Source organism: Talpa europaea (genome assembly GCF_964194135.1).
Source record: "Talpa europaea genome assembly, chromosome: 14".
NCBI classification, from domain to species: Eukaryota; Metazoa; Chordata; class Mammalia; order Eulipotyphla; family Talpidae; genus Talpa; species Talpa europaea.
In genome coordinates this window covers 72,400,813-72,416,160 of record NC_140082.1, presented here as the reverse complement: position 1 = coordinate 72,416,160, position 15,348 = coordinate 72,400,813, and positions in this window count along the sequence as shown.

The window sequence follows — 15,348 nt, the reverse complement described above, 5'->3', positions numbered from 1 at the left end:
CACCATATTTGCATTTATAATATATGTACACCAACAGCCGACAGGTGGCCCTGCGGGCAGGCGGGGCTGAGCCGCTGTGGGTTGTAGGCAGAGCTGTCCCATCTTTAGCGCCTGCCCAATGGTTGAATATGATGTGGACTAAGGGACCTGGGATTTTGTTAAGCAACTTCTCTCCATATTGGAGCATTTGGAAACTAAAATGAACGAAAGATTACCCAGTGAGCAGAACAAAGATATATAAAGGGCTTTCTAACCGCCTCTCAGTAAGAGAGGAGGAAGTAGTTCTTGACTGCTTCAGGCTTGGCCTTGTCCAGGAAACCTGCGTCTTGGAGTCTGCTAAGCAAGGTCTGCAGCTGGTCCTGTGCGCCTGCCTCAGTGGCAACTTTATCAGCAGCTCGCCAGGGCCAGAGGCTCCAGGCAGCCTCGGAGACAGGGCAGTGGGAAGGGAGAGCAGGATGGGAAGGCACTGTTCTTGGAGGTAGGGTGTGCAAATGAGTTAAACACCAGAGCTGCATGACGCACAGGATTGAATTAGGGATAAGGAATAAGGTTTGAGGGGGGATCAGGGGAAGGTGGAAGTGGGTACATCTCCCAAAATCAAGAGATGTGACTAGCCAGGGCCTGGCAAATCACTTCCAAATCACCTCTCGTCTTTACAGCCTGCAGAGAAATTGTTACCCCCATTTCACTGCTGGGGGATCTGAGGGTCTCATAAGCATGTACCCTGCTGGCTGCCCATGCCAGGACCGTGCTTTTCCTGGCCCAGTGGGAGGTCCGGGCAGGAGACAGGGGGACGGGACTGAGCATGGAGGCCAGTGCGGAAGGGGGAAGGCAGCCTCTGGGGCACTGGGCAGCTGGGGGGCTGGATGCCCCAGGGAAAGCTGAAGCCCAGGGGAGGGAGAAGTCATGGCGGCTCAGGGGACTTAATGGGAGTGAAGAGCGTGGCCTTGGGTCCGGTGGATGGGCTCAGTCCTGGTCCTGCCTCTGCGCCTGTGTCATCTCAGTGTTGGGTTCCATGAGTGGGGTTCTTGGGTTCCCTCTGAGAAAGATTTTGGCAGAGTTTTACATTCAGTGGCAGAGAGCAATTTTCTTAAAGCACAGCTATTAAGGGGAAAAACATTTGCATAGACACGAACAGGGAAATGCCGCATTTTATTTTTGTATTTTTTTTAAATTATGCATACAAGAACTGGGGTGTAGGCCAAAGGTGTGGGGGTGAGAGGATTCACCAGAGACAGAGTGGGGAACAGAACAGGCAGACTGACTGAAATACACTGCTGAGGGGAGCAGCGGGCGAGACAGGAGAGGTCCGCTGCGCCATGTGGGTAGCTCCCTCGCCGGCCGGGGATCGAACTCATGTTGCAGTGGCTGTGGATAGCTTCATAGGTTGCATCTTAACCCCTTGTGCCACCAGGGAGGCCCCAAAGGGTGCATTTTAAAAGGATAGTTTTATTAGGAAAACAGACATTTGTATAGACATAGACACAACTCTTACAGGGCAAAAGCTGCATTTTGCCACAGTGACAAGGTCTCCTGTTACAGTGTTCTTGGGGGTTGGGGGGTGGGATTCATTCCTTTGTGGAACTTTATCTATTGTGGAGTCTATCACTTCCAGGAACTGGTTGGGTTCCCCTGTAAGCACCTGTGATCTCTCTGCAATGACTGACAATTCTACACGCCCCCACCGCCATGTCCATCCTTGATCATCCATAGCTGGTTTCACTGCTTGTTAATCACTTCTAACCCACCTCTGGTTTCTGGCATGTGAAGTATCCATCATTAGGAAAGCCGTTTAACCTTGTATGTGAGATGGGACAGTTTGCCCACCTTGGAGATGCGTGTCCGCACCAGAGGCAAGACATGTGAGGCCCCTTCTGGCGCAGGGTGGTGGCCGCTGAGTCCAGCTGGCTTTCATCACCGGCTGTGGGCACGGAGGGAAGGGAACTGAGTGTGGAGATTTGGGTTAGAGACCCTGACTCCGTTTCCATTTTCAGTGGAAAATGATATTGGCAGGTGAGGGAAATAGGAGCAGGATGGGGGTCCCACAAGCTCACATCCTGTGAGGGCCTCAGAGGCCTTGGGAGAGGGGGCACAGCAGAAAGGGGTACAGGTGCTTGAAGACACAGACCCAAATGGGCTTCCTTCATGGCCAGGGACAGAGAGAAGCACAGCAGCGGGAGCTGGCAGGAAAGTGCAAGACCAACCAGGCCAGGCTGCTCCCCTGCAACCAAAGCAGAAGGGAGCCTAAGGGCAGAAATTCCTGGGTTCAGTGACTAGAAAGCCCATCTGATGAGCGGGGCTGTGTGAGGAACAGGTGGCCAGAGCAGGGGCAGAAGGGGCGCCTGCCTGATTGCTGGGTCAGTGGGAAGAACCTGGGAAGGTGGGGCTGATGGGGAAGGGTGATGCCAGGGAACTCAGCAGAACCTCCAACGTCGGGGTGGGGTGGGGGTGTGTGTGAGCACGTCCATGAGGCAGACTTCAGCACTGAGCAGGGCCCCGGGTGTCATCTAGGATGTGTCCCCTAGTCTCCCAACCTTCCCAACAGCCTTAAGGTGCTCCAGCTGGTGAGTGTGGGTAAATCCGGGAGACTGACACGCATGCCCAGAGCCCGTACTAGCTGGTCATGACTGGCGTCCTCAGCCCCCACTGCCACCTTTCCCGCAGGTGAGCAGTGCATCCTGGAAAGGTTTTGTCACTGTCCAGTCCTCTGCCTGTAACCACACAAGAGTGATTTGAACTCAGTTCTCATTCTTCAAAATCCTGCACTTTGTGATTCTCAATTCTTTCTGGGAGTTAAAAAGTGAACAAAAAGCAAACGAAAACACAGCAATCAAAGACCGACGGGGCTACGCAGTGCTGTGTGGGGTCGGTCTCCCCAAGAGGGGTCAGAGAGATCTTTTTCTAAGATGTCCCAAGTAGGCCTTTTTCCAATATAGATGTCATTAAATTTGGTCTTTTTCTTCCACTAATCTGTCTGATATCACTTGTTCATTTGTCCAGCCTCAGAAGAACCGAGAGGGTGGGGAATTTCTCCCCGGCACCTTGACAGCTGCAGGTAGGACTGCAGGGCAGAGAACCTGCAGCCAAGCAGTGAACTATGCTAGCATGTCTTGAATCCCCTGCAGGGCTTGTGAAACAGATTCCTGGGTGCAGCCCTCAGAGCTGCTGACTCGTAGGTGTGGGATGGGGCATGAGAATCTCTGTGGCTAACCAGCTCCCCAAGATGCAGATGCTGCTGGTCCAGGGTCCCATTTTGAGGGGCAGGGCGCTTGGTTGAGACCGTGACAGGTTGGACAGTCCAGTCCCCACAACTTCATTTTAAAAGACTGCTGCCGAGTCACATGATTGACTTGCAAGGTGGTAAAGGGGAGCCTTCAGGCTGTGGGTTCTGGACCCCAACTGCTATCTGGCCAGCTGCCAGAGGCTTGATTTGAACTTGGATTGTATGATCTTGGGTGGGTATTTTCACTTCTCTGGACTGTTTTCTCGTGAGTGAAATGAGGATTTGATACTGACGATGATGATGGGATGCTTCTACGTTCTGGAGGGTAAACTGCTTCATCGGGAAACTTTTCCCCATCTTCTGCTCGAGGGATTTAATATCATGGACCTGCCCTTCATTATTTCAATTTGTAATCTTTGGGTTCAGAGGCCTTTGAGTGACAAAACTTCTCTTAAACATCAAAGGTAATAAAATGAATGAGGGTTGCATAAAGCACTCACATATGGGCAATGAGCACTTGATGGAGACAAAGACGCGGGCCCTGGTGTGAGCTGTTACCAACAATCCAATCCTGAGTGATTGCTGCCCTCCAGGTCAAGGTGGTGGCTGCTTTCTGAAATTTGGGGCAAGATTTTTATGCCACCCCCCCCCCCACACACACACACACACACATACCTCTAACCAGCTCTGTTCTTTCCCTCTTGGTCAGAGAATTGGGTAGTAGAGTGATATACACTGGCCCAGCACCAAGTCTGCCACCAGACTGGGTCTCAACATCATCGGCCTGCTCATCCCGCTGCAAGCTGCACAGCTGTCTGCTGGAACTTTCCAGAACATTTGTGTCCCTATGGAGCCACAAGTCTGCTTTCAAAGCTCTCAAAGTCTTGCCACCACTCACAGCAGGGTTCTTTAACCATTCGTGAACAGATCCTTCATCAATTGTGTGACTCCCTGAACCTTCTTCCCGGCGGTACCAAAAAAAAAAAAAAAAAAATCACATGAACATACACAAAACAGTGTTTTCATTTACATGTGTTATGCTTTTCTGCCCACCCTCCTCCCCATGCATTTGCTCCTCACTCCTCACTCACTTTCATCTTTGCTGACCTTGTTTTTCTCCTCAGCCTCCAGAGCTCTCTTGGGTGCTCCAGAGCACCTAGCACAGAACTCCCGCCAAGTGTCTGAGCTCATTTTTTTCTGTGTCTCCTTCCTGGCTGGACTGCAGGTTATTGGGATCCCGGCCTTATTAACCTTTGCAAGGCAGTGTTTGGGAAAGCATTAAAACCCGCTTCCTTTATTTAGGTAAGTTTCTTCCTTGCAAGACTGGTTGAATGAATTGAAACGAAAGACTGCAGTTAACTAGTTCACATGAATGAGTTCATGGAAGGTGGTTTATCCACCACCCTGGGGAGCTGGGGGGACTTTTGTCTTAAACAAGAGATGCTTAGAGATCTAGAATCTCCTAAGGCAGGTAGGTCCCCTATGGGTAGGGAGGACTTGAGGGTCCTTCAGATCCCAACGGAGCCTGCAGACACCCCCTCCTGGGTTCCTGCCCACGTGGTGTCGGCTGTGCTGGTTCTGCTGGCCGGCTGTCTGCAGGAGCAGAGGAAGAATGTGCTTATTCTAACTCCCAAGCGAGGAGCCACTCCTTGGATAATGGAGAAGCCCAGAGAGGTCCCTATGTCTGTGCTGCTAGTTCTTGATAAGATTAGCCAAGACCTTCCAGAAAGATTGCCGTTTGTTTACCCTCCAGAAAGTCCCACAGTCCTCCCTGCAGAGTCCCTTTTGTCTTATCACCTGGAGGCCTGTTCATTGCTCCTTCCTCTGCAGAGAAGAAAAGCCCTGTTGATGGAGTCGACTGAGTCAGGCGGTGAAAGGAGGAGGCCCTCATCAACATCCATGGGGCAGGCTGGGTCTGTCCAGCTCCCCCGAGTCTTTTTTTTTTTTTTTTAAAGATTTATTTATTTATTTATACAAGCACTGGGTACAGTCAGAAGCGCGGGAGGGCGAGAGAATTCACCAGAGCCAGAGCGGGGAGCAGAGCAGGCAGAAGGACCGAAGTACACTACTGAGGGGAGCAGCGGGCGGCAGGAGAGGTCTGCGCGCCATGTGGGACCCTCCTCCGGCGGCCGGGGAGCAGCCGGGGATCGAACCGGCGCTGCAGAGGCTGCGGGCAGCTTTGCAACCCAGCGCTCAACCGCTGCGCCACCAGGGAGCCCCCCCCCCCCGAGTCTTGTTCCAGCCCCTCCAGTTGCTCGGCCCCTGCACCTTCTCAGCTTGTCGTGTCCCTCCAGGCAGGACGTCAGATGCTCCAGGCCGTTCCCTTCCCATGGGGCTCTTGGGACCGCTGCCCTGCCAGAGAGAGCAAACCCACCCAGCTCTCTGGAAACTCTCACCAGCTCAGGGTGGGGGGGGGGGGGGAGGCGGGACCCCACCCCGGCAAGCCCACAGCACCCTGGCTGCTGGGGCAAAGTCAGTTTCCCTATTTTAACCTCATCCCTGCATGTGTTGAGGGGGGCATCCAGCCCGGGCTCCCCCTCCAACACTGCAGGTGCAGGAGAGCTTCCTCCGGGCCTTTCAGACCGCAGCCAAAATGGAGGCAGCCAGAGCCCCACTTTCATATTCTCCCAAAGCCCCAGTCAGGAGTCAAGGCCTACCTGGTTCCCCTGGCAGTGCCTCCCACACCCCAGGAGGGGAAGTTCTGGAAGCTCAGCCCCTCTGCGGCCTGGTCCACCTGGCCCCTTAGCCCTGCAAGCCTGTTCCCTTTCCTCCACCTTTCCAGCTCCACAGCCGGAGGAGCCACTGGGGTGCAGTCTGGCGCCTCTCAGGGCCTCCTCTGCCTGACCTAGAAGAGGAAAGCGGTGGGGGTGTGTAGAGGGTGCTCAGTTGTAACTCCCTGGTTCTGCTCCCCGCGGCACTGGCACGGGTGGAGAGGGGCGTGTGTGAGAGAAAGAATTCTCCTGGCTCCTTCCTATGGGGTGAGTTCATGGCTGACTAACCCAATCCCCCCTCCCTCCGCATTGCCCCTTGTGCTCCTCCTCTCTCTTCCTTGACTTCCGTAGCCCCGTCCTCACCACTCTGTGCTTGTTGGTGTTCTCTGACCCCGCCCCCCAGCTCCCCAGGGTGAGTCAACTCTGTGTAATGGGTTAGCCTCCTGTTCTCTCTCCCCAACACAACACCCCCTTAGGACAAAGGTGAGGTGCAGAGTGGGGGCTGCTGCTATTCCCACCTTGACCTCAGGGTGGAACTGCAGCTGGTCAGCCCAACTCAGCAAGACTGAGGACCAGGGCTGAGGTCCAGGAGCATGCATATCCCTGGAGCTGCTGAGCTGACTCTGTCCTTGGACCTTGCTGTAGTCTGACCCTCTGAGGAAACCTAACCCACTGTGCTGCTGCCCCCACACCCCCAAGGCTGACTCTCCCACTCCCCACAAGATCTGATATCCTTAAAATACTTTAAAACCACGTTTTTGGTTTACGGTATTCTCTTGCCCCAGCTGGGATGTAAGGGCCAGGAGGGCAGGGAACGCTGTCCTGTCAGCACTCCCTATTAGGGCCTGGTGCCTAGTAAACACCCAGAAAATAGTAGCTGGATGGAATGAATGTCAAATGTAAAAGCAAGTTTCTTTCCCATTCCTGGCCCCCAGCATAAGGGTTCTGAGTCTGATGACTTGCTTATTCTGTCTCCTCACTCTGGGTCAATAGAGACCTTGTCTGTCTTTTTTGTTTCTGTATCTATAGTGCCTAGAACACTGCCCAACCTCAAACTCCACACATTTGTTGAATGAACCCTCTGTTTTCTGTGCACCTCACTAAGGCTCAAAAGGTGTACTCTGCTGCCCTCTGCTGAGCAGACGTGGGGAAATCTTCAGCTCAAAGCAGGTGGGCAGATTTCAGGAAGCAAGGAGCGGAGGAAAAATTTGGTTTGGATATGAACCAAGGTAAGACCAGGTTGTTAAATATTTGTTTTTGTTCTAGCAGTGTTGAAAGCAGACAAAGTTGTCTGCACCTCCCCGCTCTGGCCAGCCCCTTTTCAGTGTAAGGCAGAGCCACAATCCTAAGTTGTAAAATGTCCCATGCTGTCATCTCCATGAATATGCTTATCCTGCAGGCCATGGGCTCCAATGTGAGGTCTGATTACTCCCTCCTCTTAGTCTGTGGATTTTGGGCCTTGTTGGGTGGTGAGTGAAAAGCCACTGTTAGCACCGGGTTCACCACAGGCTGAGGGCAGAGGTTCAAGGGCAGATGGCTGCTAAGCACTGGGGTAACACTAGGAGGGAGCCATGGGAGATATTTTACACTGTATCTTTTTTTAATTCCTGGGACTGGGGCAGGAAGGGTGAGTCACCCACTCCCCCCTCCTGTGTCCCATCTTCTTTGACTTCTCCTGGTGCAGGGCTCCTCCCAGCAGCTGGATGTCAAACCTTGTGGCAGAATGTTTAAAACAGATGAACTTCACATGGTCTTCCCTTGCAATGTCAGGTGGTTAATCTGGGCCAGAACTGTGGGATGTGAGCCCAACACTCTCCCAGTGGCAAACCCCAGAGCCTTTAGGTCAAAGAGGAGCCAGAGTCCCACAGCTTTGCTCCAAGAAACAAGCCCATGCCACACGTGACCTCTCTTTGGCTGCCGGATCTCCAATAGCAATTCCTCCAAATATATTCTGTGCCAGGGACAGAACGTGGTTGAGTCCCTGGATCCCCATTTGTGGAGATAACATGGTCCAAGATGGTCATTGTTTCTTGATTTTTTAAAATGAAATTTTAACCTGCCTTTGATTTATACTACTACATATGATTTGGGGTCCATGTTCATCCTCTATGTATTAGAGCTTCACCTCTAAGTTTCACCTTTCCCACCACCAAAGTGTTAGTGCCTTTTGCATTATCAGGTCAACACCCTGTTCCTGTGTCGCTTTTTACATGCTGTGGTTTCTCTAGTCAAATGAGGAATTTGTCCTTGATGCAAGTCTGTCCTTGCTTAGAGCCCCAGCGTCTAGCGCGGTGCCCAGGGGTTTAAAAGAACTCAGGAAAAGCTCATTTAACAAATGACTTTTAGGTCTCTTTGCCTCTGCTGTCCTCTCTTGAACCAGGAACATTGCTTGATTGTCTGATTATTCCTGTGAGTCCCAAAGAGGTGGCCGCCGTCGGGAGTTATGACGACAGTTCAGCAAATGTGGCCTGAAAGACTTGGCACAATAAAAGAGCCCCAGCACCCTATTCCCTGTCATAAAGGATCTTTTGTTCCCTCTTTGCTGAACACTCTTTCTGGGACATCTCTGCCCTCACATGCGCTGACACAAGCATCACATCCCCTGTCCCTACTACTCTGAGCTGGAAGGGGCTGGTGGAGAGGACGGAAGTGGGGTGGAGAGGTAGAGAACCTGGGTGCCAGGTACAGGAAGAGAGGACCCAGATGAACAACAGGGCCCAGAGAGGAAAGCCCAGGAATAACAGTGCTCCCCCTGGGGAAAGGGAGACACGGAGGGAGAAAAGGAGGGAAGGAAACAAAGAGAAAGGGAAACATGTGCAGAAAGGAGTCAGGCAGAGAGCTATGGAAAGCAAAAATCGGACAGATGATGGGGGAAGGAAATCACAGATGAAAAATAATCACAGCATGGCACCCCAAAACCTAAGTAAAGGTAAACGCTGCACTTACTCAAAGGTTTGGTGAGCAAAGATTTGAAATCATCAGAACTTTCAAAGGGTGTTTGAAAATTATTTTCAACTTGCAGAAGAGCTTAAAATATTGCCAGGATATGCTGTAAAAAAATTATATTCCCTGTTTTCACTTGAAAAGCACATGCTTCTTAAGATCCTTTAATTCTCCTGTAATGAAGTATAAAAAGAACCCCAGAAGGTGGGATCACATAGCTCCTTGAATGTAAAGATGTTCTACGTGGATGAATGTCACCGCCAGAGCCACACACGTCCCCTGTTGGTGCCCCCAGCAAGCCAGCTCTTCTTCCCCATCGCTCTCTTTGTTCCTAAGGACCAGCCTTCTGACAATGATGCTCACCCCAACTGCTACTCCTGATTCCAGAACCTTCTGAGGGGCTGGGGAGGGGGTGGGGGATGACAGAGCAGTGGTGGCGGCAGCAGGAGGCAGGGCACGCTGCACAGTCAGGCCTCTGGTAGAGGAGGTACACGAGTTCCTGCTCTCCCAGCTCCCATGGAGGTGGTTGGGGGAGAGGGAGCCCCCAGAATGGACATGGGAGGAGAAATGGAGGACCCCTAATATAGAGAGATGGGAGGGAGGGGGGAAGGACCCTTCATGGAGGTGGGAGGGAGATGGAGGAGGAGCCCATGGGAGCTGCTTAGGCTCGTCCTGCTCCACGGGTGTAGAGTGGAGAGGAGAGGGCTCAGGTGTTAGGAGGTGCCTGGGTCCCCAGAGACCCCTTAGCTATCAACCCTCTAAACCATGGGGAGAATCCCTGGGGTGGCTTTCTCAGGCTCAACCCACCTTGGCTATTATTCACCTCTGGTAACTGATCCCAGGATGCTTCCTGAACTTTCCTTTATCATAACCTTCTCCCGGGGCCTCCAGAGCCATTGGAAGAATGATAGCGGTTTTCTGCTCGGCCCAAAAGCCGCTTGTGGCAATGCCAGCGGCAGTGGGTGGCAGGCTCTTCATCACCTGTGTAGGGTAAGGAAAAAATGTCAGGCTTTTCCGCCCCCTCCCATCAGGATAGATGATGGATCCTTGTGGTCCTGAATGCATGCCTGATGGCCGGCACCTGGAATAGGGTGTGGGCATAGGTGGATGGGATTCACCTGGGCTTTTAAGGGCGGCGTCATGGGGATGCCAGCAGAAGCCGAAAGAGAAGCCAAGAAAGCAGCAGCAGAAGCAGCAGCAGAAGCAGCAGAAGCCGAGAGAAGCAGAGAAGGTCAGAGAGCCCAGATAGAGTGAAGACTTGCTGAGGGCTGGGAGGACTGCCAGCCTCCCGGCCCCCCAGCACCCCTGCCTGCCATATGCCTGGTGAACCCCAATAAAAAACCTGCAAAGCCACTAAGGGCTCTGACTCCTCCTTTACCCGGTCTGCTGGATCAGAAAACCTGCACCGTGTCCATTCCTGCCCTTTACAATTGGCGTAAGTCGGCAAGATGATCCATGCAGATGGGTATGGAGCCCTCCGAAGACCTGGAGGGACTAAGGAGTAACAGACTGTGTTTGCCTGTGACGACGCTGGAGGCGCCATGGCAGCACAAGAGATGAACGAGGTCCAGGGGCTACTGGATAAGACCACACCTGGAGGAGGAGACACCTGAGAGGACCAGCCAACGACCCCTGAGGCAGCAAGAATCATTGTCAGGGAAGAGAGGACCATGATTCAGAGCTCGCCAGTGCTGATGCAGGGAAAGGCCAACGGACTTGGACTGACAATCCCGCCAGAAGGCGGAGGACCTTGGCAGGTTATGCTTTTTTGGCAATCTGGGGGTGGCCAGTGGGATGGCCAAAAGCAGCCTGTGTATGCCCAGCAGCTAGGCGGAGGAGAAAAGCCAACTGAGAAAGCAAGCTGGTACTGATGCTGGGCCTCCCCTGGTGGCGCAGCGGTTGAGTGCTGGGCTGTAAGGCTGCCTGCAGCCTCTGCAGCACTGATTTGTTCTCCGGCCGCTGGTGAGGGTTCCACAAAAAAACAAAACAAAACAAAACAAAAAAGCTGGTGCTGATGCTAAGTTTGGGAAGCCCTGAGTGGCTGTTAAGCACTAAATAAGCTGAGGAAGGCCAATGAGTCTCATAAAATCACCTGTGGGTGATGCCCTGCTCGTTCTCAAGTGAGGGTGAGAAGCTGAGGAAACTGTCCTTGGGGGACGGGTGGGGAACGTGGCTTGGGGTGGAGCCCAAGCCGAAGAGGGGACCCGAGAGAGGCCGCATGTAGAGTTTGGATCCCCGACCCAGGTGCTTGTGCAGTGGGCTGGCCTGAGTGCAGGGGTCTGCGAGTCGCATTGGTGGCTATGAAAGCCGAGTGTTGGAGCGACTGCAGACAGAAACCCTGAGGGTTGGGCGATGACCCCCAAAGAATGGAGAATCCCCAATCCCGGAGTGAGTGCATCCTGGGGGTGGATGTGGTGTGTGGCTTGTGGCTGAGACCACAGCGAGAGAAGGTCAGGAGGCCTGACGGCTCCTGGCATGTGACAGAGATATCTGAGCGATTTTCCCTCCCTTGTATGAGTGGTGCCTTCGGCAGCAGATGTGGTGGATCATCTGCTGGTACCAATAATAATTGTCTTTTGCCACTAGGTTGATGCCCTGCCTGGACTTATTTGTGTTCTGGTGTATTTCATTATATTGTGATGTATTTCACTTACTTTCATGGGCCAAGACTAAGAGAAACATATGGACTGTATGGCAGAAAACCCTGAGAGGGTGGACTGTAGGTTAAGGAAAAATGTCAGGCTTTTCTGCCCCCACCACATCAGGATAGATGATGGATCCTTGCGGTCCTGAATGCATGCCTGATGGCAGGCACCTGGAGTAGGGTGTGGGCATAGGTAGATGGGATTCACCTGGGCTGAGACTGGGCTTTTAAGGGTGGCATCACGGGGACACCAGCAGAAGCCAAAGGAGAAGCCGAGAGAAGGCCAGAGAGCCCAGAGTGAAGACCTGCTGGGGGCTGGGAGGCCTGCCAGCCTACCGGCCCCCCAGCGCCCCTGCCTGCTGTGTACCTGGTAACCCTAATAAAAACCTGCAAAACCACTGAGGACTCTGACTCCTCCTTTACCCGGTCTGCTGGATCAGAAAACCTGCCCTGTGTCCATTCCTGCCCCAACACATGACCCCTCGGGACAAGCAGCCCCTGCCCCAGGGCTGCAGGGAGGTGCATGGGAACCCCACAGGCCAGCTCCAGCTGCAGGCAGCAGAGGGCCCAGGGGATTTGGTGCCTGGATGGTGGAATGGACCATCAAGTGTGAGCCATGAACAGATTGGTAAATAGTCCTATCAGCCAGAGAATTGAAATGGTCCAATCAGACTTGGGGAGGGGGGTGGCTGAAAGAGGTTATAACGCACAACAGGCGCCAGCTTGGGGCTTGCTCTATTCCTGAGAAGAACTCTTTGTTCCTGGCCTACGAAGAAAGAAGAGAAGTGTAGGGTAAGGCAAAAGTGTCAGGCTTTTCTGCCCTCCCGCCATCAGGATAGATGATGGGACCCTGTGGTCCCGAATGCATGCCTGATGGCGGGCACCTGGAGTAGGGTGTGGGCATATGTAGATGGGATTCACCTGGGCTAAGACTGGGCTTTTAAGGGCGGTGTCACAGGGACGCCAGCAGAAGAGAAGCAGGAGAGAAGAGAAGCAGTAGAAGAAGCAGATGGGAGAGCAGAGAGAAGGACGGAGAGCCCAGAGTGAAGACCTGCTGGGTGCTGGGAGGCCTGCCAGCCTCCCGGCCACCCAGTACCCCTGCCTGCTGTGTACCTGGTAAACCCCAATGAAATCCTACAAAAGCCACTGAGGTCTCCAGGACTCTCTCCTCCTTTACCCAGTCTGCTGGATCAGAAAACCTGCACTGTGTCCTTCCTGCCCTTACAAGAAGCCAAAAAGCTTAGCAGAGAAGCCAAAGAACTTTGTGATGGGGGGCAGGGTTTGGAGGCGGCCACTGGCCTCCACCCTCCTACAACTCACAGAGAGCTGTCGGCTACAGCACCTCTACTGCCCTGTAACAGCTGTTTCATTGGAGAAAATTTAGAAGGATTTCTTGAAAGCGTGCCTTAGTGTATTAAAATAAAAAATCAAGGGCCTCCTCTGGTGGCACAGCGGTTGAGCGCTGGGCTGTGAAGCTGCCCGCAGCCTCTGCAGCGCCGGTTCGATCCCTGGCACCCGGAGAGGGTCCCACATGGTGCGACAGACCTCTCCTGCCATGTCCGCTGCTCCCCTCAGCAGTGTATTTTGTCAGTCTACCTGTTCTGTTCCCCGCTCTGGCTCTGGTGAATCCTCTCACTCTCCCGCACTTCTGACTGTACCCAGTGCTTGTATAAATAAATAAATCTTAAAAAAAAACATCAAAAATCAAAATCGTGACAATAGGGGATGCTTTATCTTCACAGAAGGGATGGGGAGATAGTTGTGTGAGGTCTCTCCAGGAAGGCAGGCCTGGAGGTTCTGAGAAGACTTAAATCTTTTTCCTAAAGATTCTTAACAGAAAATTGTAAAGGAAAACAAGATAATGATGAAGAAATTTTCAGACAAAATGGCTGTTTCTCCACATTCTGTCCCAGATTTCCTCCTCTATGGCCCCTGCCCCTGCAGTCGGTGTATGTGGGAGCCTCCATTGGAAACACGTGGGCTGCTCGTGTCAGGGCGTTCTCTGGAGAGAGGCAACTGTCTTCGTGATTTGGTTCTCTTTATTCCAAGGGGCTTTGCCTTGTGCTTGTTTTCTGCTCCTTAGTTAAGTTGGGAGTTGTGGGCGGGGTGACCTGCCATACCCTCCGCATGAAGTTGGGGTTGTAGGGTAAATAATTGGCAGGTTTTTCTGCCCTCCCACCATTAGGATAGATGACAGAACCCTGTGGTCCCTAATGCATGCCTGATAGCAGGCACCTGGAGTAGGGTGTGGGCATAGGTAGATGGGATTCACCTGGGCTGATACTGGGCCTGTAAGGATGGTGTCACGGGGATGCTGTAGGAATGAGAGAAACAAAAGAGAACAAGACCATGAGAGAAGGCCGGAGAGCCTAGAAAAAGTGAGGATTTGCTAGGGGTTGGGAGGCCTGGCAGCCTCCCGCCCCCCTGCACCTCTGCCTGCCGTGTACTGGGTAGACCCAATAAAAGCCTGAAAAAGCCACCGAGGGCTCCATAGACTCCTCCTTTACCCTGTGTGCTCGGGTCACAGAGATCCTGCCCTGTGCCATCCTGCCCCTACAAGGTCATCTCATGACAACACCCCTGGGACCTTCCCCTGAGATGTGCTGCCTCTGCAGGAAGGAGACAGTAACAGGCAGGGTAGTTCCAAGGGGACCTGCTCCAGTGTTGGGGAGCTCTAAAAGTGGGGAATGGCTTTTCCCACTATGCTGAAGTTTGCCGGTGCAGTGCACCAAAGTGGGGAGAAGGCGATGTTTTTGTGAGCCGGGTCTTCACCAACCTAATCACCCCTGGTTTTTCCAGTTGCCCCTCCTGTCATTTGGTTTCTATGTGGGCCCCTATCCTTACTCCTACTCCCCCTAACTGGCCCAAGGGTGGGATGCAGGTCTGGACACATGGCCTGTTAGCTTCAGGATCCAGCAGGGCGTTTGTCCCTTTTGGACACTGTCTTTCACTGATAACTACTGACCAGGGATACACTTTAAAAAGCCACAGAGACTATGGCGTGATGCTGAATTGGATGAGGGACCCTAAAATGCCTCCGTTGAAAATACCACAACTCCAGATCTTAAATTAACACCTCAAGTGTGTACAGCCATCTGGGGGCATCTTCTTTTTTTTTAAGATTTATTTATTTATATAAGAACTGGGGTACAGGCCAGATGCGTGGGAGGGTGAGAGGATTCACCAGAGACAGAGTGGGGAACAGAACAGGCAGACTGACAAAATACACTGCTGAGGGGAGCAGCGGGCGTGGCAGAAGAGGTCTGTTGCGCCATGTGGGACCCTCTCTGGGTGCCAGGGATCGAACCGGCGCTGCAGAGGCTGTGGACAGCTTCATAGTACGGCCTGCACCATCAATGAGGCCCTTGGTCCATCTTCTAAACTACAGAAATGGAAACCCATCCCCTCCCACCCCAATCCTATCCACTCCTGTGCCTTGGGGGTGGAAGCGCTAGGTGTAAAGCTGGATGTTTTCAAAGACAGTGAGTCTCAGAAGGGGCTGATCAAAACACAATGGAATATTACTCAACAATCAAAAAGATAAACACATGCAATTTGCAGCAACATGAATAGAGCTGTAAGGGATCATGCTCAGTGAAATAAGCCAGAAAGACAAAGAAAAACACCCGATGGCCTCCCTCCTAGCAGGAATTTAGAAAACTTTAATAAGGGACCAGGAAAAAGACTAATCATAATAAAGTAAAAATCAAAATCAACAGACAACTATAAACTGGAGACACACTATAGTGGGGGAGAGAGGAGTAGGATCAAAACAAGGGGGGGGGGAGATTTTATGGGGACAAAAACCAAGATGCAGGGGATTCCTG